A 22,069-nucleotide genomic window follows, 5' to 3' on the forward strand; every position below is an offset into this window, starting at 1 on the left:
GCTCCCCCAGAAATCCTCCAAGGAGCATGAACAAGCCAAACAAAGAGAAACCCACAAAAGCTTGAGATCAAAGGACTCTTTGGGTTCTTTTTCTTTGCAGACACATTGGGTGTTTCCTATTTTCTTCCTCTCAGTCTCACCAGCAGCACATGTTTCTGCAGCCATCATTGCCAGAGTAAGTGCCCAACTTACTGGCTGAGCAACTGCTGTACAACACTCAGGATAAGGTTTTTGTCACCACTTCATGCTACGATCTTGCACTGAACTGCTCGGTGACATCTATCTCAAAACTTCCTGAGCCACTTCTTTACAAGCTATTACTCTCACCAAGCTTTTAAACCCCGGTTGTTGTCCCTTCCTTTCTATCCTCAGGTCCAACTCATGAAACTCATGTTTTACAGCAGCCAGAATGACTTTCAGGTGTGCTTCCTCCCAGAGGAAGAGCTGTTCACCCAGAGTAATGTTCTGTTCCAGCCCAGGCTGGTTGTGGAAGACTTTTTGGAATGCTGTTTCTCTTTTCAGCACTCACGCTGTTCAGGTCAGGAGGAAGCAGGTAGGAAAGGTGAGCACAGAAGGCACATCCCACCATGAAGGTCTGGGAGCTGCTCCTTCCCAATGCAAGTTTGCTCTGAAGCTCAAACCAGACCCCAATCAAATGTACCTGTTTGCACAGAGTGGCTTTATCCTTGCACCAGTTTCAGTCGGAACTCACTTTACCTTCTTTCAAACAAGAAGCTGTTTTCTTGCTGAGCAGGGATGTAACCAGCTCAGAGACTTAGAAGTTAGCTCCTCATCTGCAATTCCACATCTCCTTTGCAGTTTGAGCATTATTTTCTCTCACAAAGAGGAGCTAAAAGAAAATAAAATTTAAAAAAAAAAAAAAAAAAAAAAAAAAAAAAAAAAAAAAAAAAAAAGAGAGAGAGAGAGAACCCAGTCAAGGGTATCTGCTGTCTGGGACAGGCATGACAAACTCAGAAGGTAAATATTCACTGTCAACAGTTTGCCCCAGGGAGGGGAGAGGGGGACTCAGTGTTACAACATGTTAATTATTTACCCACAGATTTTCTCAGGAACTTGTAACCCACACCCAGCATCTCAGGAGCACGTCTGCAGGGTGCAAGCAATGAGGAAATCAGGGAGGGAAGAGAAGGAGATACCTTAAGTCAGCAAGAAAGTGTAAAGAGCTTGAATCCAGAGGTTACCAACCAGACAGAATGATCCAGTTAAGCAACTGAGAGGAGGAGGATAAAAACCAAGGAAGGCTGAATACTGTTAGGTTCCCAAAATACAGAAAGCACAGATAACTGGAACAACTGACCACAAGAACTACATTAAAATACAGATTACACAGCATCCACCAGGATTAAAAAAAATAACCTCAAAACACTTAATAATGTACCTCTTCCCAGCAAATCCACACAGTGCCATGGAGCAGCAGAGAGCATCTGAACTCCAGGCAGCACCTGGAGGTCACCATCCATTTATTCTCAGGGAGTATTCCATTTATCTCCCACCACCAAGTAACAACACTGGTGCACAATAACTTTTAGTCAGTATTTCAGTGGGGTTTTTTTTGGGGGGAGCTTTGTGTTGTACTATTTTTCTTACACCAAAAAGCTACTAGAAAGCTTGAAAGTTCAGATCCTGAAAGGCCTGTGGGCTTTATGGGAGGCAGGGGTTGTTTCTAAATTTTTTCCCCCATGGAAAAATATTTCCCATTTTCCACCCAGCCAATAATTTTGAACTCTGCACAGCACAAACCTCTGCTCCAATAGTGATGGTTAGAAGTGCTTTGACAGACTTCCATCATCCCTTGAAGTGTCCAAGGCCAAGCTGGATGGAGATCTGAGCAGCCTGGCCTATTGGAAGGCATCCCTGTCCATGGCAGGGGGGTTGGAACTGGATAATCTTTAACATCCCTTTCCACCCACACCATTCAAAGAGTCAAGGATTAGCAATGCCCTCCAAATTAATTGTCTGCTCACATCAGCTTTCATTTTTTTCCATCAAATTAATCATTACTCCTCTTATATATTACTAAGCAGTAGACAGAATCAGGTCATCTCGTTTTTGGGAGGAGGAACCTTTTCCACTACCTTGTTTGCACAGCAGAACCACTGACTCTGCCACATCCATCCCCAGCATACTGCTCCCCTCCACTCCTTCCTGGGCCAGTCCAGCTCCTAAGCATTGTTTTCGTGTAGGTCTTACAATCCCACCCACATGCAATGTAGTAAATGCTTGCTTTGAGTTTTTGGTTGGTTGTTTTTTCTCTTCAACCAAATGACATTTTTCAAACCAGATGACTTTTTCCACTTTAAATGTTAGCAAAGGCGGGGGTGGGATGTGGTGAGGAAATCAATCAGTTCATCTTTCTCCTCTAGTTTGATGTAACACTGCCCTTACTCTTACACAGCAGCAGCACTTTTCAAATATATTTTCCACCAAAATGTTAAAATCCTGCAGAAAAAATCACCTACTAAGATACCTACCCTATACATTCTCTATTTTCTACCACTTGTCAATTACCATTGTTGAATGCATTAGAAATAGCTTTTGTATTTTGCCAAGTTTATTCAAATGAGATACCATGCCCCTACTGCTATTAAATGCCCCAAGGGAGAGAGCAGCTCAGGAATCGGGAACACACACCAGACAAATCCTCTAAAGCCACTCCAGGCTAATACACAGGAGTGCAAGGTTTAGGAATAAAATTTTTAAAGTTCATTGTGTTGTTAACAAAAGTCAGCCACCAACCCAATGAAGATAGGAGCACTTGGAGCACTACTCCGGTAGCATCAGAAAATGTTTGAAACATGACAAAGGCAATTTTTGTCCCCTCGCAGGCACACCAATAACAACAGTTATCATTTTTAGCACAGTTTATCTTCCTGCTCAAGCACAAACCACACAGTGGTTGGTATTGTCAGAGAAGGGCACCTCATGTTTGTCAAAGCGATCAGTGGGGAAAGTGAACTTCCCTACATTATAAAAGAGAGGGAAATTCACAGCTCCTGGCTTCAATGAATGGAGCACAGAGCACCTTTAACCACAGGGACCAGGACAGCAAGCAACTGCTTGGACACAGGGAAAACATGAAGGGGAACCACCTTATATCCAGAGTGACTTCTAGCCAGGAAAAGTGAAGGGGTTGTTCTAACATCCATCACCTACACATGGATGCAACACTTTGTTTTCCTCCTCCTTCAGGAGCTTCCCCACAGTCACAGAAGTTTCTAAAGAGATGCTGCTTTCTCTCTTACAGGACACATCAGTATTTTAAGCACTCACCACCAAATGCAGCTTTACCCTTCCCCTTCACACCTGCTCTGCCCCTTTCCAGAAAGGAGAAAAAAAAAAAAGAGGGGGGAGCACACTAGAGGTGACACGCTGCTTGTGTGAGAGCAGCAACAAGCCCTGCTGCAGCACCTAGGTGTGGAAGAGGAAGCTTTGCCACTGATCCAGCATTCTCTCTGATTTGCATGCCAACAGGAGTGGGCAATTAGCCCAGCTACAGATCTCACACCATTTGGCTCTGCTTTCTCCTGGGAAACATGAGATGGGGTGGATGTTAACACCTTACCAAAGAAACAATGGCAGTTGGCCACACTGAAGGGGAAGCAGGAGGGGTTACACAGAAGCGTGGTAAAGTAAAACCCAATCTCAGCATTCCCCACTGTCCCAGCAGTCTGCAGGGACAGGCCCTTAACACAAGCCCAGGTTCTACAGAAGAGCATCAGCCACTCCTCCTGCACTGCCTGCTCTCCTGACCACAAGCTCCACGAGGGTTCTCACTGCCCATGAGACCCGTGACTGCTGGCAGTGTCACACTGCCCACCCAGAAAGGCAACACTGAAATCCACTCCTATTTTCCATGAGCTAAGCAAAACAGCTTAAAAACAACCCAGCACTGCCAGCCTTGTGATGGGTAAATGCTTTTGCGATCAGGGGGACATCTTTATTTAAATGACATCTGCATGGCAGGTGCCATCAGCTTCGTCACCCAATCCATTTGTGTCAAACCCTTATGCAACGGGTGCAAATAAGCCCCGTCACTCGCCCAGCCTGCTCACACAAAAGGACCGTGTGCCAAGCATGCTGTCCCCTCTATTAAAATCACCATCATCCAGCTTTTTATAGGAAACAGCTGATCTCCTAAGGACTCTCTGCCACCATAACACGGATTGCAAAACTTTCAGGGCCAGCCACATGACTTGGGATCTACCCGCCCAGGTAGGCAGCGACTTCAGAACGCAAAAGGCTCTCAGAAAATACACCCAATGCAAATCACTTTATTTCTGGAAGAACAGGAATTTTTTTCCCCCTCCATGTTTTAGCTTACTCCACCTTCCAAAATAGCCTAAACTTAGTCAAGAAAAGCATGTTCATTTTGGAATGAAGCTGCGTGCACACAACGCGCTCACAGAGAGCTGTGGCAGAACAACTTGTTCCTCAATAGCTATTCTGAACCACGTCTCAGTAACAGATCCAGAGTACATCTCTGTAAACCAGACATGTTGATCTGACAACCTGGTTGAAGTGGTGGGTAGAAACTTAAAAAGTTTTACAAAAGCATGAGCTCTCTCACTGACAACTCCCTTGAAGTAAGGGCACATCGATCCAAGGGGAAAAAAAAAAAAAAACAGACATCATTCACTTCTTTTCTAGAGACCTGCTTTGCATCTTCAAGTGTTCAAAATTAATCAGTCCAGTCCCAGTGTTGGTAGGATCAGCTTAAAAAGCAATACAATAAAAATTGCTGCGTTTAAAGTTTACCTCCTGTTTGGGGAAAAAAAATCCTTTTTCTAAAGCATTCCTACACAACCACAAGTTGCAGAACTTTCATTTTATTTCAAATGGAAGACAAGATATTAAAGGAAATTACAGATTCAAGGAAGCAGGGGCTGTAAAGGACTTGATTTATAGCAGAGTTTACAATAAGACCACAATCAATAGAAATCACTGAACATACTGAACATTAAAGCTAAGACACCGAATATCTCAAAGCTCCATTTTGGTTGTTAGTATCGTGATTGCAAGGTCCCAGATCAAAAACTGGTTCAGAAGAATGACCTTTATCCTCACTGCTTTTACACAGTCTGAACATTGCCTTTCTGAATGAGATTTTTTTTTTTTTAAATAGCGTGTTAGTATTTTTTTTTTTCTGATTTTGTTTCCCCCATTCAAAATTTTACTCAGCACTGCAAGTACTAGTTAATGCAATGCTTTTCCACATGCTCTGTTTCACTGTCAGGCTCTCAGTATCCAGGACTCCAGCATAGTGAGAAAATCTTTGGGAAGCGTCATTTAAACAAAATAAACTGCAGAATTTTTCCCCTAAAAGGTTTCACAGGCTTAGGGTTTTATACAACAGCTTGTTTTTACAAACTGTATATTCAGGATCCGGTTTAAATCGGTGTCTTGTTTCAGCCACCCTGCCTAAAACATGCATTACTTCCTTTACAGCAAAGTGAATTTGTTCACCGTGGCCAACTCATACCACGGTGCATATGCATATATATATATACAGGCATGTGCTGTCTCATCTAAGCTGGCCATCACCAACACAAGGCTCATTCAGCCAGGAGGAGGGTTCCTAAAGCGTTATCTGCACCCGGAGTGGTTTAGTGTTACTGGGCTGAAAGGAAACAGAGAGACATCCTGTTTATAGGCTGTAGAGCCCGATGGATAAACAAGTGCACCTCAGTTAAAGGCAGAGTGGCGCACGGGGAGGGGAACAAAAGGGCAGAAAGAGAGGCTTAGCGGGTGTGAGGACACCGAAATACCAGCCGGGCTGGATGCCGGGCAGCACGACCCGAGGCTGTCCCGTGTGCCGGGGGCTGCAGAATGTACAGAATGTGCCGCCCCGCCGGGGCCGCCGGCGCTGCCGACCCTGCGCGCCCCAACCCTGCTCGTCTTTCACCCCGGTGCTGGGCCACTTCCTGGCACTCACTGAGGCGACACCGGAGATGTTTTTCCACACCCTCCTCTCTGCTCTCCCAACGCACGCCCACACCACCGAGGCTTTCTGTGCATTTTGTGTTTCATCTGCCAGCTGGGCACGCTCAGGGTTTTTGCAATGCCACAGTGGGAAGAGTGGTGAGCAGTGTCAGTCGTGCCTCACTGCTGGCCACCTGGGGAAGCCGAGAGCCTTCCCTTGGCATCTGCTGCTGGCCACGGGCAGAGGTGGACCCTGAGACACAGGGACAGATGGACAGGGTCTGAACCAACCTAAGGTCACTGCTGTAAGCCCCATCCCCAGCTACAGCAGGGAGGAGACAGTCCCAAGACATGTTCCTCCCGTTCTTTTCAGTCGGGAAAACACTGGAAGTCCATCACTAGGTTAGAAGGAGGTAAAAGATTTATTCCCATTCGAATTATCACTTGTGTTCATTGGCCTGGCCTGAGGGAGTGGGCCAGGGACAGAACTAAGCGATGGAAGCAAGAAACAGGAGATCTATAGAAAAACCCTACAAACAACCCTCTGCTTCTGACATTGTTTTGTCCATCATTGAAGTGATAGAAAAATGTGAAGTTCTACCTTGGTCCAGACCCAAGAGCCCCTTGTGCCTCTAGCAGGTGTAAACCCACAATATTCTTCTCCTGGACTGCCCTTGACCAGGAAGCAGAAACCCTCTGGCTGTTCAACACCTGCCAAGGCACCAATGTTGTGACCATGGTGACTCACTAGGCCAGTTCCATGGAGCTCCAGGCTACCTCCAGCCTCTGCAGCAAACCTTTTCCAAATAACATCTCAACTCCACAAAGAGCCGGCAGACAGGGACATCTGTCCATTGTTGACAACACCCTAACAAACAAGAGGTAAACTGAGCAGGGACCATGGAAGACCTTATGGGCTCAGACAAATAAGGAGCCCAACAGGGATGCGTCCTACCTGGCCAGTCTTCATGTGAAGCATCTAATCCCATTTTCCACATCTTTGCTACCCCACAGATCATTCCCCCCCTTCACCAGGGAACACAGGGAATGAACCCACATCCATCCTCACCCAGCACAGAAGAGAAAGTTTTGGCTCCTGTGCTTCCAGTTACAGACAAGGATCTCACGCCAGCTCACAGAGGAGGATTTGAACAGAGAACTGACACCTCACAGGACAACCTAAAACAAGAGACCCAGGTCAAGGCTCAGGTGTGACTTCTCACATATGTTTCCTTTTTGGTTTTTACTGCCCTATTTTCTCTGTAGGTCCAGAAACTCTCTACAATGGAGGGACTAACCTCAACAAATTCCCCAGTCCTTCCGGTTTGAAAGACTCCATCCAAACCCTGTACTAAGCATGAGCAAGGGAGAATTACCCCTGTGTGTACAAGCAGAGCTTGCTGGTGATGCCAGCATTCACACTCTGAGCGCTTCTATCACAACATGGCTGGCACAGCCAGTGCTTCACAATCACCAAAAAAACACCACAGTTCTGCGAGGACACACAAGAACAGGACTTGCTCACACTCTGACACGAACTGGAGATGAGGCAGTGCTGCCAGGCCCTCAGCTGATGAGCTGAGTGAGGCCTGGGGAACCTGAGAGCTACTCCCAAAAGAAAGTCCTAAGCACATAATTTCTCACTTGTTTCCCATCCTGCTCTTTGTCTCCTGCAACAGAGACACCTCTGACTCATACCAGGTTTCCAGGGCCTGACACAACAGGTCGACAGATTCTCCCTGAAATCAAACAACAGCAAGCACAAGGTCACTGTGTCTTGGCCAAGAAGGACCTAGATTCAAGACAGTCCTCAGAGGAACAACTCCAAGGTAAATAAATGTTGATGAATTCCTTTCTCAGCTCTGTGTAATTCTGATGCCTTTATTTTGCCTTCCTTCCAGCTGGAAAGAAAGTTCATTGAGAATGAAAGCTAGTGACTCGCAGCGAGCAGTGACAGATGCTGCCTGCCTGCATGTGTGAAAAAACTTTGACAGGCAGAAATAACACACCTCACATGTCTTGTGGTGGCAGTGAAGCAATAAATACTCTAATAGACTACTAAGGCTCATAGTAATAATGCTGAGCTCCCTTTACAGAAGCCACTCCCCATGCCAGATGACATCTGCCACGGTATAGATGTTCCTGGAACAGGGAGATATTTTTAAATCTCTCAATGTGGCACAAAACTGTGAGTGTATCAGCCAAAATACCAGCCATCACAGCGTTTATATATAGCCTTGCACATACCATCTATAGATGGGAACACAGACAGATACATGGTATCTAGCAGCATTACAAACAGACATTCTTCTGCTGGTCTCCAGGACTTGAGAAGAAACTTCCCAGCCAGCAGCTCCGCCCATGTCATCCCACCCTGTGCAGCTCTCCATCGGCTTCTGTTCCTGAACTGTGTTAAGTGCTGCATCTCAATTCTCATCATCAAAAGCCTGTCCCTCCACTTCCCACACGTCCCTTCTTCTACAAGGCAGTGCAGGTGACAGGGTCCTCCACAGCTCTGAGCACCCCTCTGTACACACACTTTCCAAACCAGAACCCATGGGCCCCAAAACTTCCTCTGCACTGTGACAGGTCCTGAGAAGGGGTTAGAAAATCTTCAAGGCACTCCAGTTCACTCAGGGACACCTCTGACACATACAAACTCCAGCCACGGTTCCTGTCAGAGCAGGAATACAGAAGTGCTAGTGGGAAAAGAATTTGCAAACTCCAAACTAGCAATAGCTCCCCATGGAGCACCTGTAATCACTTCCCAGGAACTCTGCTGGCACCCAAGTTACTGCAGGGGGAAAAGAACAAACAAAAATGGTTTTTAAAAGTGGCTTCAGGTCCTACAATACATTCTCTCACGAGTATGAAATGTGCATCAGCACTTCACAAAAAGCACCGCAGCCGTCACACCCAGGGTGATGTTTAAGCTCTTGATACAGTTATCTGCCTAATAATAACCCTGAAGAGCACTCCTTGCCTGGCTGCCTGCCAGACCACATGCAGCCTCTCTGCCCTTTTTTTTTTTTTTTTTTTTTTAAGTTTTTTAACTTTGTCAGACATGGAAACGTTGACTCTAAGAAATTCAGCGTCTTCTGTGAAACAGATTGGCTGAGACTCTTCATTGTTGTGGAAACCATGACTTGGGTACCGGGGAGGGGAGACAAAGGGGAAAACTCGTGTATTTTGCCTTCACGTGTGCTTTATTTTCTCCTCTGGCAGGAAACAGTGAGAAAGACTGACCCAGCTGCCGTCAGCTGCGTTGGAAGTGATTGTATCAGCTCCACCTGCTTAATGTGAGTATTATTCAAGACTGCAAGGACAATGATTTGAGGCAAATCAGCAGTGACTGGTGTGTTCTCAAGGGACAAATGCTACACTGGTGCATGACACAAGTGATCCACAACAGTGGGACAACAACGCCAAGGTTGGGAGGAGGAAGGAAAGTGGGACAGAGGGATAAATATCTCCACCTGTTTTTCTAGGGGAAAAGAGACATTACAAGGGGAGCATGGCTTGTTTGAACATTTCAGAGTTTGCACTACATTATTTCCAGCACTCAGAAGCAACAAATGAACTGCACCAAGAGATCCAGCAGCTACTGCTCAGCGAGGAACATCATGTCCATGTCAACCTTTCAAAGCCTTATAAACTGCAAGGAGTTGAACATGGTTTCTTTATACTCAGAGAATAACAGCCTTGACAAAACAGGCTGTGAGGTGCCACGCTTTGCCATTCACACCTGCTATGGATCTGGCCCTGTGCATCACTGAGCTTAGGTGTGGTGTAGCCCCACTGAAGCAGGTCCTGCAGACCACTCCTCACAGCTAGCTACCTGACAAAATAACAAAGGAGCCTCCAACAAGCATGTGGACAACAGCACAAGCTGAAGCAACTGCTGCTGAAGCACGAGAGAGGCACTTCAATGGTGTTTTTAAAAGGAAAAGATGAAAAGGAAAAGGGAAAAAGCATACCTTTGCGAGTTCCAGCACAAGAAGAAAGCCCCAGGTCACTGCTGTAGCTAATGAGAAGGGTGACAGTAGGCCTCAGCAAGACTGTTGTAAACATCCTCATGACTTTTTTTTTTTTTTAAATCGAGTGAAATACACACAAACAGCATCATGTCCACAGCAGGCTGCTGCTTTGACATCCATACAGCCAGTAAGACCCTGTGAAGTTTTAATAGGCAGGTCAAGCCTACAAAGACTTGTAGGGTAGCACCCTCTCCTGCCTCCACAACATACCCCGTTCCCCAGTGGTTTTACGCTGAGAACTTCACAAGCTTTCACCAGAATTGCTGCTCAGAGAGCAGCAGGCTCACAGACAAAGCACACACAGCTCCAGCAGGAGAGAAGCCCTTTAGCTTATTTTGCATTGTATTCCTCCAGGATCTGAGTAAATAACAACATCTCACAAAAACAAATTACATCAGGCATGGGACTCTCATGACCCAAATGAGTGAGTTTTCATAAGAATTTACCACTTTTACCTCCACACGGTCAGAGAAGTGGAAGCAAGCCAGGAAAGAAGGGCGGCATCGCCCTTTGCAAACACCCAACGAGCCCAACTGAAAACATGAAGCCCAGTTCCTTTGGAGACATCCCCCTGCACACCCCGGCAGGGCAGGCGGCTGCAGATGAAAAAGACCCACCAGGAAAGTTCTTCCGTAGGAGCTGATATTTCAGCTATTAAAGAAGTTTCTGTTTAAACAGACATTAATTGCACATGCTCAGGAATTTCTCAGCTTTACCACTTAAAAAACACCCAAAGCCACTTTGAGGCTCTTCATTTTTTCTCTCCCGCCTTTATTTGCTCTGTAAACACATTTGTGTGCGCCCTGGATCCTGTAACGTTCTGCTGCAGTGACAGCAGCTCTAAAACAGAGCAGCAGCAACCTATACATCTCACCAGGGACTGCTGAACATCCTGGGTCCTGCCCCTGCCATCACAGCACAGCACGATGCAGAACCCCACACAGCCCAGCTCCCGGCAGGACCTTCTCCCAGCACAGGATGAAGCAGAAGATGCCGTTGGTGCCATTTGTACCAACAGATAACACTATCAGGAGCACATGCTCACAAACTCAGCCTGCTCCCTTACAGGCTGAAACTCCCCTAACAAAACCCTACCTGTTAGCAGTGGGGTTTGTTTATTAAAGTGCTGTTGCAAGTTTACCCACAGATCAAGGCCTTGATTGTGGTGGGTGGAAGATGTGAAATAACTGCAAAGACTTTGTAGCCTTTTGAAGAGGCCGCAGAGGTCAGCCCAATGATACTTCCCATGCCAGGCAAGAGTGGCAGAGAACCTCCTGTGCACAAATAGAATCATAGCCAACTGCTACAGTAGGGATGCCCATAAAACTGCTCACGAACATGCCAGGAAGAAGGACAGGACAAATGGAATCACAAAACTTGGATCAATTCTTTGCCTTACCATATACATACCTACATGTAAATGTTTATATACACCTGGCAACATCTGTGCAGCTTTGGGTGAGCTTTGACCCTTCCTGGTCAGTAAACAGACCATAAAATCACTGCCCTAAACACACCTGAGGCAAGGAGGCAAGAGAACACCCAGCAGCTCCATCTCCACCCCACCACCACAAACAGCAGGAAACTGTTCAGCAAGGACACACCAGTGAAACACCTCTCGAGCCCAGAGGGGCTGCTGGAAGACAGCCCACTCTACTTTCTATTATGTCCCTTAATACTGCCTTACATCTCACACATCTGTTGGACTCCCTCCCCAAGGGGAAGGCTGGGAGTGACTCCTCTTGTCAAACTGGTCTGCTCCATGCCTTAAGCAACATGAAATCTCCTGAGAGCAGCCAGGAATCTCTTTCCCCTCTGAAATCAGGTCACCTCCACCACACTCAATCTCAGCCCACCCAGAAAGTAAAGTCTGAACCAAAACTCAGACACCCTTTGGCTGGGCTGGCCATGCCACCACCACAAACTCCAGCAAATCAGCCTCTGCAGCACCTCTCCGAAGAGGGGGTAGGAGAGGGGAGTCATTTTTGGCAATGAAAATGTAATGGAACATTTTGTATCCATCGATCGTGGGATGAGTCATGTTTAGAGCAACTCGCCTCCACCTCACTTCCCCACCCCCAAATTATGGACTGCAAGAAATGAGCAGAGATAATGGGCAACTTCAGATGCTCTGAACTCAGGTTTCTCTCCTGCTGGAACAGCATGCCATGACAGCGGATGGAGTGAGCTCCAGAGATGCCCTCCATGTTCCCATGCCTTACACTGGCTACAAAAGAACTGAGTCTAACTAATGGACAGTTAGAAAAGAATTAGAAGGATGGGGGACTACTTTGTGAGGAGATTAGGAGTTGGAAGGAAGATCTGAACAGGATCAACAGTGAAAGGAGACACAAAAAAATAAATGGGAATCAGACACAAACCTCAGAAAATGATAAGCAAGTTGGAGGTACATTTCTACATATGCACACACACCTATCTCTGATTTGCCATCTGAGTCTCTAGGGGACTAACTAAGTCTGAGGGTATGAAGTAGAAGATGACAAGCTGTTTATGCACTTGCTATCAATGTTTGGCAGTGGGACACAGGCAGGATGTGACCACCCAGCATCCCACCACATGGGGCATTCAAGTCTGGCCAAGAGATCTTCCAGTCTGGACTCCAGCCAGGACCAGTACACTCCATTCAGAGAAGGAACTGGTACTTCATACCCTGGGAGATGACTAATTGCAGTAGCTGAGTTATGGCATAGCTTTTAACACACAACGAAGAGACATTAAGGTCATCTTGACTCTCATGTACAGCATCCCCTCCCACAGCAGACTTGCTGCTCTTTTTTTCCTCCTACTCCTTTTCTCACTTTCTACCCTCCCCTTCAACATTCTTTCCTTTCAGGTCTTCTCACCTCCCTCCATACCCATTTACCTTCCTCTCTCTATCCACTCCTCCAGCACTTGAAAAATCCTTCTCATCACCCACAACTCCCACAGCAAAAGCCCTTCTCTTCCAGGAATCTGCTTTATCTGGAGTTTGATCTCCAGCAATTACCTGTGCTAACCCTCCACAGACCTCAAGTGCACATTTGTCTGCCTGTCTTTGCAGAATCTCTAGGACAAGGATTGTCATCTTCCCCACTTGTAAAGCACAGGATACGTTTACTGGGCGAGTAAGTGATAATTAAGCCACCTCAGCATTTCAGGGTAGCTCACTGTGGGTTCCCTTGGTGTTTGCCTTCCCTCCACTGCAAGCTAATCTACCTGTAAGACTTTTTCTTCCTTATCTCTGTTACAAGGTTATCACTTGAATTTATCTGCATTTTTCAAAAAAAGTTGAGACAGGGAGGTGGGGAAACGAAGGGCCTTTACCAGCCCAGTTCAACCTCAGCTCAAACCCCAAGATGTAGAGGAGCTTGTGGGAGCACCACAGGGAGAGACCACAGCCAGAAATAACTCACTGGGATTATTTCAAACGCCACATCTCACTTCTATTCAGTCTTCAGTAGGTTTTTGGACAAGCAGACACACATGGCTGTTTAATCAGGGAGTAATTATCAAATCTACATCCAATCCCACCAGCTGACTGTGTGTCTGCCTTTGGAAGGAAACTGGAAAAGAGGCAAGTAGACCATGGAGATGCAAAACTGGGGTAAGGAAATAGAAGTTACAAAGAAAGATTACCCACAACACACAGGGTGTCCAGAGGTCACTGAGAGGCAGTCTGGGCTTCAGCGAATAAAAACATCAAAACAGGGAAAACAAAACCTTCCACCCATGTCAGAGCCCATGCTCGGAACTGGGCTGGTTGGTTGGCAACCACAACCATGCAGGATGGGGAATTTGCGCAACAGGTGGAGCACTTCTCAGGAATCAAGGTGATGAAACACTCATTCAATTAAAATAAGAGAGCAAAAGTACTTGCTAGACTGAGTTGAGATATAGAACCAGCTTTTAGCATCATGAGAACCCAAGCTGTCTGGGGTTTCTGCTCTCTGGCTCCCTGCACTCCTCCACCACATGGATTTCACCCCATCTCCCCCACACACCAGCTCCTCACCTACATGAAGACTTTGCTCCAGTCACTTCAACACACCCATCCCCAGTGCCCTTCCAGCTTTCAGAAATATTTCACTGGGGACATGCTCAAAAGCCACAACCTTCTCCATCCCTGCAGCCCTAACGGCCTCTACAAGGTTATCTGTTGCAGCTCTCTGACACTCACACATCTTGGTGGCAAATTAGCTGATAACTAACAAAGCACTGCAGGAAGCACACGTGTCAGGAAGCCTATGTGATAACACCAGTGTGCTGTGAGAAACCTCATCCAGATCCACGGGAAAAATTACAATTTTTGTTACTGGTTTCATCTGAACTCACCAGCTACTCACAAGACTACACAGCAAGCAGGAATGCCTCCAAGCAAATAACTGTGGGGGCATTCAAATCCCCCTGTGCTTAGACATGGTCACCAAATCTGCAACAAGAAAGACACAATAAAAATTAGGAACAAAAGTCAATCACCTAGAAAATAAGAGGAGACCGTGTAAGAACACAAAGCCAACAAGCACTCCTTCCTTCACACGGAATTCACCTTCCTGCATAGCAGCATTTCACCCAGTAGAGATGGAGGAGCTGGTACTTCATGCTGACCCTGGAAACTTGCCCAGAAGTTTTTACATCGCTCAGCACCCTGTGCATAAAAGGGCAGCAGTGGTGACACTCCTGGTGAACTCCCACTGGCCAAGCTGTCTGGCAGGTATAGTTAAAAAAGCCGGGTTTGGAAAATATTGCCTTTTTATAGCTTATCTCAGTGCAGACAGCTGCCTCACACCTCTAGAAATAGCAGGATTTAACAGCCATGTTTGCAGGGACAGATTTTAAAGGTTCCATCTTCTAAGAAACAACCTACACATTCAGAAACAGGAGGCCAGATTTGTTTTGATACTGGAACCCCCTTCCATATGCTAAGCATACCCACGGATTTGCAAAAACCCTGCTCTGAAAACGGGATGTTCATTCAGCAACAGGCGACAAGTAACTTGCATTTGCCTTCCTATAGAGTCTGTTCCCAGCGCAATCAGTAGTGAAGTAGCAACATGATTAGGCTGATATTGCCTTTTGCTGAAAATTGTTGGCATTTTAGAAGCAAAATAGTGATGGAGGAGAGCATTAGACACTGGAAAAACAAGACTAATAACTTAAATACAAATACCCCACAGGCACAGCCAATCAGCACGTCTCTGTTGTTCCTCTTAAGGTGGAGCAAGCCAGGATGAGATCTCAAAGCATTGTTTTGATTTATTTGCAGTGACAAGGACTGAGCCACCAGATTCACTCCTGGGTCAGCCCCACAACTGCAAACCCCAACTCCAGGAGTCTGGAGGCACTTCTTCTGCCTTCTCAACTCTATCATGCTGGTGAGTGCACAAGTGATAATGTTATTTTCCCACCTTTTAGCAATAACAAGCTTTTTTAGATAAAAAGCATCAAATTCCCATATATTTAACACTGGAAGTGCTGATGCTAAGGATGTAAATGGCTCTGAATCTAACAGGGCCTTGCAAAATTTCCCTGGTACCACCTTTTACTAGAAAAGTTGGACCAGTTGACTACAGCATCTTTCTCATCAAGAAATCTTTAAACTTTTTTTTCCAACTGAATGAAGGGGTACAACAACCTGCTGTGAAATGACCAAAATTCCTATGCAAACAACTCATTAGAGGTGTTCAAATGCAATTTAAATTACTAGTTGTTAAAGTGCTCCTCAATTTCATGGTAAGTTTCCAAGCAAAATTACATGCTATGTACTATTTAATTGATTGTTTTCTACTTCTTAACATCCATTTATTCCCTCCTCCTGTCCCTTTCCTAATTTCAAGGGATGATAATGACTTTTCACGGAAGAAAGGGAAACAGCAAATGGAGTTGAAGAGGGATTTACCTGAAGAACAAGGATGTAGGAGGGAAGTGGCTGCCAAAAACAGGCAGCTTCACCGGAACTTGTCCCTCTGATATTTTTGCAGTGAGGGTGTGAGACAGCACAGCACAAGGATTCTTTTCCTCTCCACCACAGGCAGCCAGGCTTCTGAAACCTGATATTTCTTTAAAACGTTATCCTCCCCCACCAGGACAAGCAGTAAGCACAGTTAACTACTCGAGGACATCAGTAAAGCAACAAGAGCAACCCATTTCCTCCTTTCTGGGCTCGTTAGTCCTTGAACCAGCACATTCACTGGAGGCAAACAAGTTGTTCTCACTTGGAGATCTCATCCCAAATGCAAATACCTAACTCACAGGAGCAAAGTCCCCCTCCAAAGCTGACTGAAGAATTAGGCTGTGAGTGAGACCACCTGCTGTGTGACCAGCTGGTAGAGGAGAACTTGTATGATATAGCTAATAACAACAGACATTTGTTAAAAGCCTGCACTCCACTCAGATCCCAGGAAAGAGCAGCCATACAATTAGGTGAGGTGCCATCTGGATATTTCTAATGTAACGAAATGTGTTGAGATCATGTCACACACTAGCAAAATAGATCAACCTTATGAAATACTCAATGCCTCTTGGTCTACCTTTAAGCAACTGATGCAAAAATATTTTGTGCCCAGAAAATTATGATTTTATTAAGAGTCAGAGATGGGTTTAACAGCATCATTCTGCCCAAGGCCGCAAAGCACCTACCTGTCTGCAGGAGCTGAGCACAAAGCATCACATGAAATACAGAGATTTGCACTTTTATCAAATCTGCCACACAGTGGGATTTTCTATGCCTCCACACCACAATACCACTTTCCTCAGCCTTTAGGCACAATTTAGTACTTAAGGGATCCAAAACCTTTGCCTGAAGAAATGCAAAGTACAAGATGTGCAGAGGTTTGTAACCTTCACCCCTTCCATGCCCAAATGTGCTAGTTCCTGTGGTATCTGGGGCAGCTTCTCTTACCTGCTGTGGGGCACATACACCCAGCCCTTAGTGCATACTGAGCTGCCTCAGAGCACTCAAATCACGGTGCTGGTGTAACCCCTTTGCCAACTATGCCATGCCAGCCCTGGACTGATCAAGGCAACAGCCAGGATGAAGGATGGGCTGTGAACCAGACCTCCCTATATGGGAGCTAAAGCAAGTCCTTTAACACATCGTTAAAAGAGATTGAGAGAAGCTTCAGAAAGGCAGGCATGGAGCTTTCTGAACACTCTTGAGGGCCAGTGCCATGGAAGGCTTCTCAGGCTGGAGTGTTTACGTGGTGACAGGCTAGAGGAGGAAAAAAAAAATCTTTAGACAGCTTTATTAATTTACAGGTCAGCCCTTAATGGCTCTGTTCCGGAGCAGGAAAAAATCCTTAGTGGATCCTGGATAGCATCAGTGGTCACTGAATCTGCTCAGGTCCTGGAGAAACACCAGATGGAGAGCCCTGGCAGCCTGCAGTTCCAGCCGTGGGCATTGCCTTGTCCTCCAGAGCTCCCCCAGCTCTGCCCAGCACCCAACAGAAAAGGGGGGCACAGGCAGCACATGGGGAGCTCATCCTCCACAGTCTGTCCAGCTTTCAAGTCACATCCTCGCAGGGGTGAGATGTTGCACAGAGAAAGAAGAATCAGCACGTGAACATTAAGAGTCACAAAGCGCTTTCCAAGACGTGCCAGACTAGCCCTGCCCGGAGCACTGGCTTATGGCACGCAGGCACTGCTTATCCTTGTCTTCCAACAAACAGCACGTCCTGGTGAGCAGGAAAGGGAGGAAACTGCGAGGGGAACAGAACATCATCATTTCCAGTCCCACCGTGCTGTTCCCAAAACTCCAAGCTCAGCCACAGGCAGCTGGTGAAGCCGGGATGTGCCACATCCACGTGCCACCAGAAGCATGGCCATCGCACGGGGCCACGTGTGCACACGCAGAGACCAAGCACAGCATACGAGGAGCAACACACACCACGGTCCCACTGCCAGAATTCCACAGCTTGGCACCACCATGCACGACAGAGGATGAGTGTCTGCTGGAGGAGTCGTTGGGCTGAAGCTTCAGGTGCTGTGACAGCTCCATACATGTCCCCAGGGCCCTGTTTCCTAACCCATCACCTCCCCTGCCTGTTCACGCTGGGTACTCTTTAGGACAGCAGTTCTTTCCGTTGCACCAAGCTCAGCCCAGCCAGGCCCTGACCCCAAAAGCTGCAGTAATCCAATCAGCCTTTTGAAACAACAAAGATTAAAATGCAGCTGAACTCTACAAAGCCCCAGCATGTCCCAGCCACAGAAAAGGCTCCAGCAGTCCTTCACCACTTTTTGTGGCCGAGTGTTTTTTATCACACATCCATCCTCATGCAAACTACCTTTCCCTGTACAGGACAATCCAGTTAGTTTTGTACCTCAAGGACCTGCTGCAAATCCACATCTCTGGAAAAACCAATGAGTATTAAGCCCTATTTAAAAGGGCAAATAAAAATCAACAAGAGGTTTAACTTTCCAACAAAGATCTTAAATTTTAGATAAAGAGTATGAAGCAAAAGGTCTGAAGAAGCCTAAAAATACCAGTTAGCTGAGAAGATACAAGGATTACTAACCAGCAAGGGTAACTATAAAAGGGTTTTCACCAATGCCCCTCCAAAGTAAAAGGATGAAGTGCAGTGCCTTCCATTTGAGGTGAAAGACTGGCTGCTCCATGACCCCCAGAGCAGTGTTAAAAGCACTCTGTACATGTTTCATGCTCCAAATGACAAGAGGAATGCAGGATGGTGGATCTCTGCTCCAGATTCCCCAGCATGGTTTTAGCTGCCATGAATAAAACAGGAAGCGGAGCATCTTCCAGGTTCCCCCCACACCCCTGACTGTCTGGATGAACTGCAGTTTCCTTTCAGGAAATAAAAAGGAAAGAGCAGGAGGAGGGGGGCAGGAGAGGGGAAAAAAAAAAAAAAGGCAGCCAGCTACAATATCAGACAGATTAAAAACTTAACACTAAGGAAAAATACAGAACAACGGGAAAAAAAGACATTCAAACTTTATCCAGCTATAGTAGCTAAACTTCAACTAAGAGAACAGAGTTAAACATTAACATTTGAGAGAAATATACCCATGAGTTCTGCAGTCTTTTAACACACACTTCTGCTTAAGAGACAGAAATCATACTTAAGCTATGTTTTCCTTGCTGACCACATGAATATATCCTCCTTTAACTCTACAGTGCTCTGCTGCCTGGCTGGACTAACCAGTGAAGCTAAAAGAAACAGCATGACTGAATGGGAACTGGCTTAAATTATCTTTATTCCTACTCCTGAAGAAACATTTTGCCTTTGAGACCAATCCACTAAGCCAACTTTCCCTGCTACAGAAGGTTTCATTGGGTCCCTTGCTGTTGATCCACATGCCTGCCTCCACCAGCAATGCACACATTTTGATGCAATCCATCTGACTAAACAAAACAACAAAAAAATCCCAAGTTGCTTGCTATAACAGCAATGATGCACTTACCAGCATTCAGGCAAGCTCCTTTGCTAACATGCTTCCCTCTCGAGCACATCAAATTTGGAACAAGGTCCAGGAGCAAGACAGAACTGAAAACTGACCACAACAAGCTTCCAAAACAAGAAAGGGGGGGGATAAAAAAAAAACCTTACTACAGGAATTCAAATCCTGCTTCCACCAGACCCTGAGTCACCTCCCCTCCCTTGCAATAGATCAGAGCAATGGGTAAACATTTCCAAATATGGAGATCAAAACTCCAAAGGATGTAAAAAAAAAAATCACCCTTCTCTCCCTGGCTTTTGGCACAGGGATGACTTGCCCCTCTGAAGCATGAGCTGAGCACATTGCCTTTGCTGACCTACACACAGCCTGGACATGGGGTCACACAATCCCCTACAACTGTGCTTTGGAGGCTTCTAGCATGATGGGTGACACTGCAACCCTGTCCCCTACTAGGGATGCACAGTGAGAGTCAATGGAAGCAACTCCAGGAGTTGTTGCTGCTAAACCCCTGCAACAAACCTCTTTCTCATCCCTCAACTCACCAGCAGGAAACTTCCTAGAACTACTTTTTGGAGTCTTCTCTGAAGGCAAATAGACAGATTCAGGCTGCGGTTATAGCAACACCAGCTTGGCCCAGAAAAGGCAGGCTCAACCATCAGTCACACCACATCTCACACTGCTGCTCACCTGGCACAGGGAAATCTCCCCTGACCTGGCTCATCAAGTTAGTGCTTTATAAAGAGCATGTATTTGAACTTGGGATATGGAAAAATAATAATAATAAAAAAAAACTAAAACAAAAGAGATCTGCAGAAAGGCACAAACTGAAGGAAAAGACAAGAGATCCCTACAGGCACAAGGTGCCCCAGGATGACAGCATCCATCAATCCTTGCTGCAACACACAGCACTGTATCCCACGTCAGGAGGGAATTGGGGAACACCCAACCTCCCTAGCCCTGGAAAATGGACTTGAGTGCCAATGCTAAAACCCACAAACCAAGGTTAAGAGGCAGTTTTCTTAGAGGCCATAACTATCCCTGCAGAGCCTACATGCACACCAGAGCAACACCCCCACGCCAGCACTGCCACAAGCACCAGTCCTCAGCAGCAAAGGCTGACCTGCAGGCAGCAGGAGCTGACTCTGCCTGCCAGCATGGGACAGCAACCTCCTGGTAGCTGCAGCCCTCGCTCCAGGGGCAGGCAGCCTCTCAGGAATGTGCATAGCAGGACATTTTCAAGGCAAACAGGCTGCCTAGGCAAGGCAATCCAAGCAGACCAGAGTGATTCCCCAGCACCACCCACAAGATGCTATTGAATTTATAGGGAAGGAATTCCAGAGCTGACTCTGCCCATGTATGGCCAAAACAAACTGTAAAAAAGCGACATTACAGTACATTTGGCTTCCACTGGTACTGAGGCACAAGCTTCGGAAGGAGCTGAAATCCTGCAGTGACAGAGGCTCTGCAATTACCTCCAAGAACTGAACAGTGGTCAAGGCCCCTGGCAGCAAGAGTTTAGCAACCACAGGTGACAGGAAACATTTAAACCATTGCTTTAAAAGGTAATAAAATTCTCTGCCTTTTAGAATACACCCAAATTTAACTATGTGATCCATCCACTGCAAAAAAATCAACCTTGCCAGGCAGCACCAGCACACGTTCATTACACTGGTGATCATAAAGGCAGCTTTGAAGGGCCAACAGTCCAAGTGGCACTAAGTGGTACACCAGGACAACCAAAATGCATTGCAGGCTGGGACTAACTCTCCATGGGTAGCTGATTAATTATTTTTCCAAAAGCCCACTAAAACCTCCCACAGGAGCTGTGTGCCAGCAGCAGCGTCACCCAGAGATTTCTCCATGGTCACAAACAGGAGATACTCTCAAAATCAATGTAAAGTGTCAGGTCTGTGCAAATTTTACCAACTCTGACTCAAGTTTTCCAGCCCTTTGCAGAAAACAATTCCCAAGGTATTGCTTTTTACAAGGACAAATAGTGGAATGAAGTAGAGAATTGTCTAAGTCAAGGAAAGGAACAAAAGCATCGAAGGGGAACACCTGAAAGAGCAAAAACCCCATCACAGGCACACACCAGCCCTTACAGTTCTGCTGTCCCACCGGAGATGAACAGATCAAAGTTCTCCCTAAGAGTTAAATGCCACCACCTTGCCTGCCCTGCCAGCAGAGAAATATTAGCTGTGTCAGCACTAGAGGCAGAAGGCTTACGGAATGGGAGAGGAATGCAGGCTGCAGTGGCACACATGGTGGGGACAGGGACATGAAACCCGGGGGAGTGAGGGCTGCTCACACTGCCTTTGCCTTTGAACAGGGGTCAGGCAGGCTATATTTTATGGCTCTCAGGGTTGAAACCGGGGACTAATGCTTTTGTGACCTTAGACGGACTCCCATTTCAGCAGCAAAAAGAGCTGTTAAGAAGGGGTGGGAGCACTGGGGCCTGAGCAGATGAGGACAAGCCATTTCCCAGCTCCTGGCAGGCAGCCCAGCGCTGCTTTTCAGCCTGTGCAAGTTATACCCATCGAACCGGGAACGAGCACATGTCTCTTCTGGGCTGCACTTGCTGATGGGAGACCACAATATGGCTACTCCCCTAGCCTGACTTCCCCCAGGACAGCACTAGGATCTCCCCTCCTTTTCCCAGCTTTATACCCTCTCCCTTGCTA

The 22,069-nt window shown here is 46.5% G+C and overlaps 1 protein-coding gene across 8 annotated transcripts in view; it reads right to left on the reverse strand.

The window, feature by feature from the left end:
- Window positions 1-22,069, reverse strand: part of LPP (LIM domain containing preferred translocation partner in lipoma) — a 335,034-nt gene that overhangs the window by 289,664 nt on the left and 23,301 nt on the right. Inside the window, exon 1 of one of the 8 annotated variants that reach the window (XM_066193365.1) lies at window positions 19,392-19,579. The exons of 6 other annotated variants lie outside the window; for them this stretch is intronic. The gene's annotated coding sequence lies outside the window, so the exon portion shown is untranslated. Of the gene's footprint in view, window positions 1-14,309; window positions 14,407-19,391; window positions 19,580-22,069 lie in introns of those variants that run through there. One more of the 8 variants, XM_066193364.1, reaches the window with a different exon arrangement.

This window comes from Chamaea fasciata, unplaced genomic scaffold (genome assembly GCF_029207755.1).
Source record: "Chamaea fasciata isolate MVZ Bird 193981 ecotype frontalis unplaced genomic scaffold, bChaFas1.0.hap1 SCAF_11, whole genome shotgun sequence".
NCBI classification, from domain to species: Eukaryota; Metazoa; Chordata; class Aves; order Passeriformes; family Sylviidae; genus Chamaea; species Chamaea fasciata.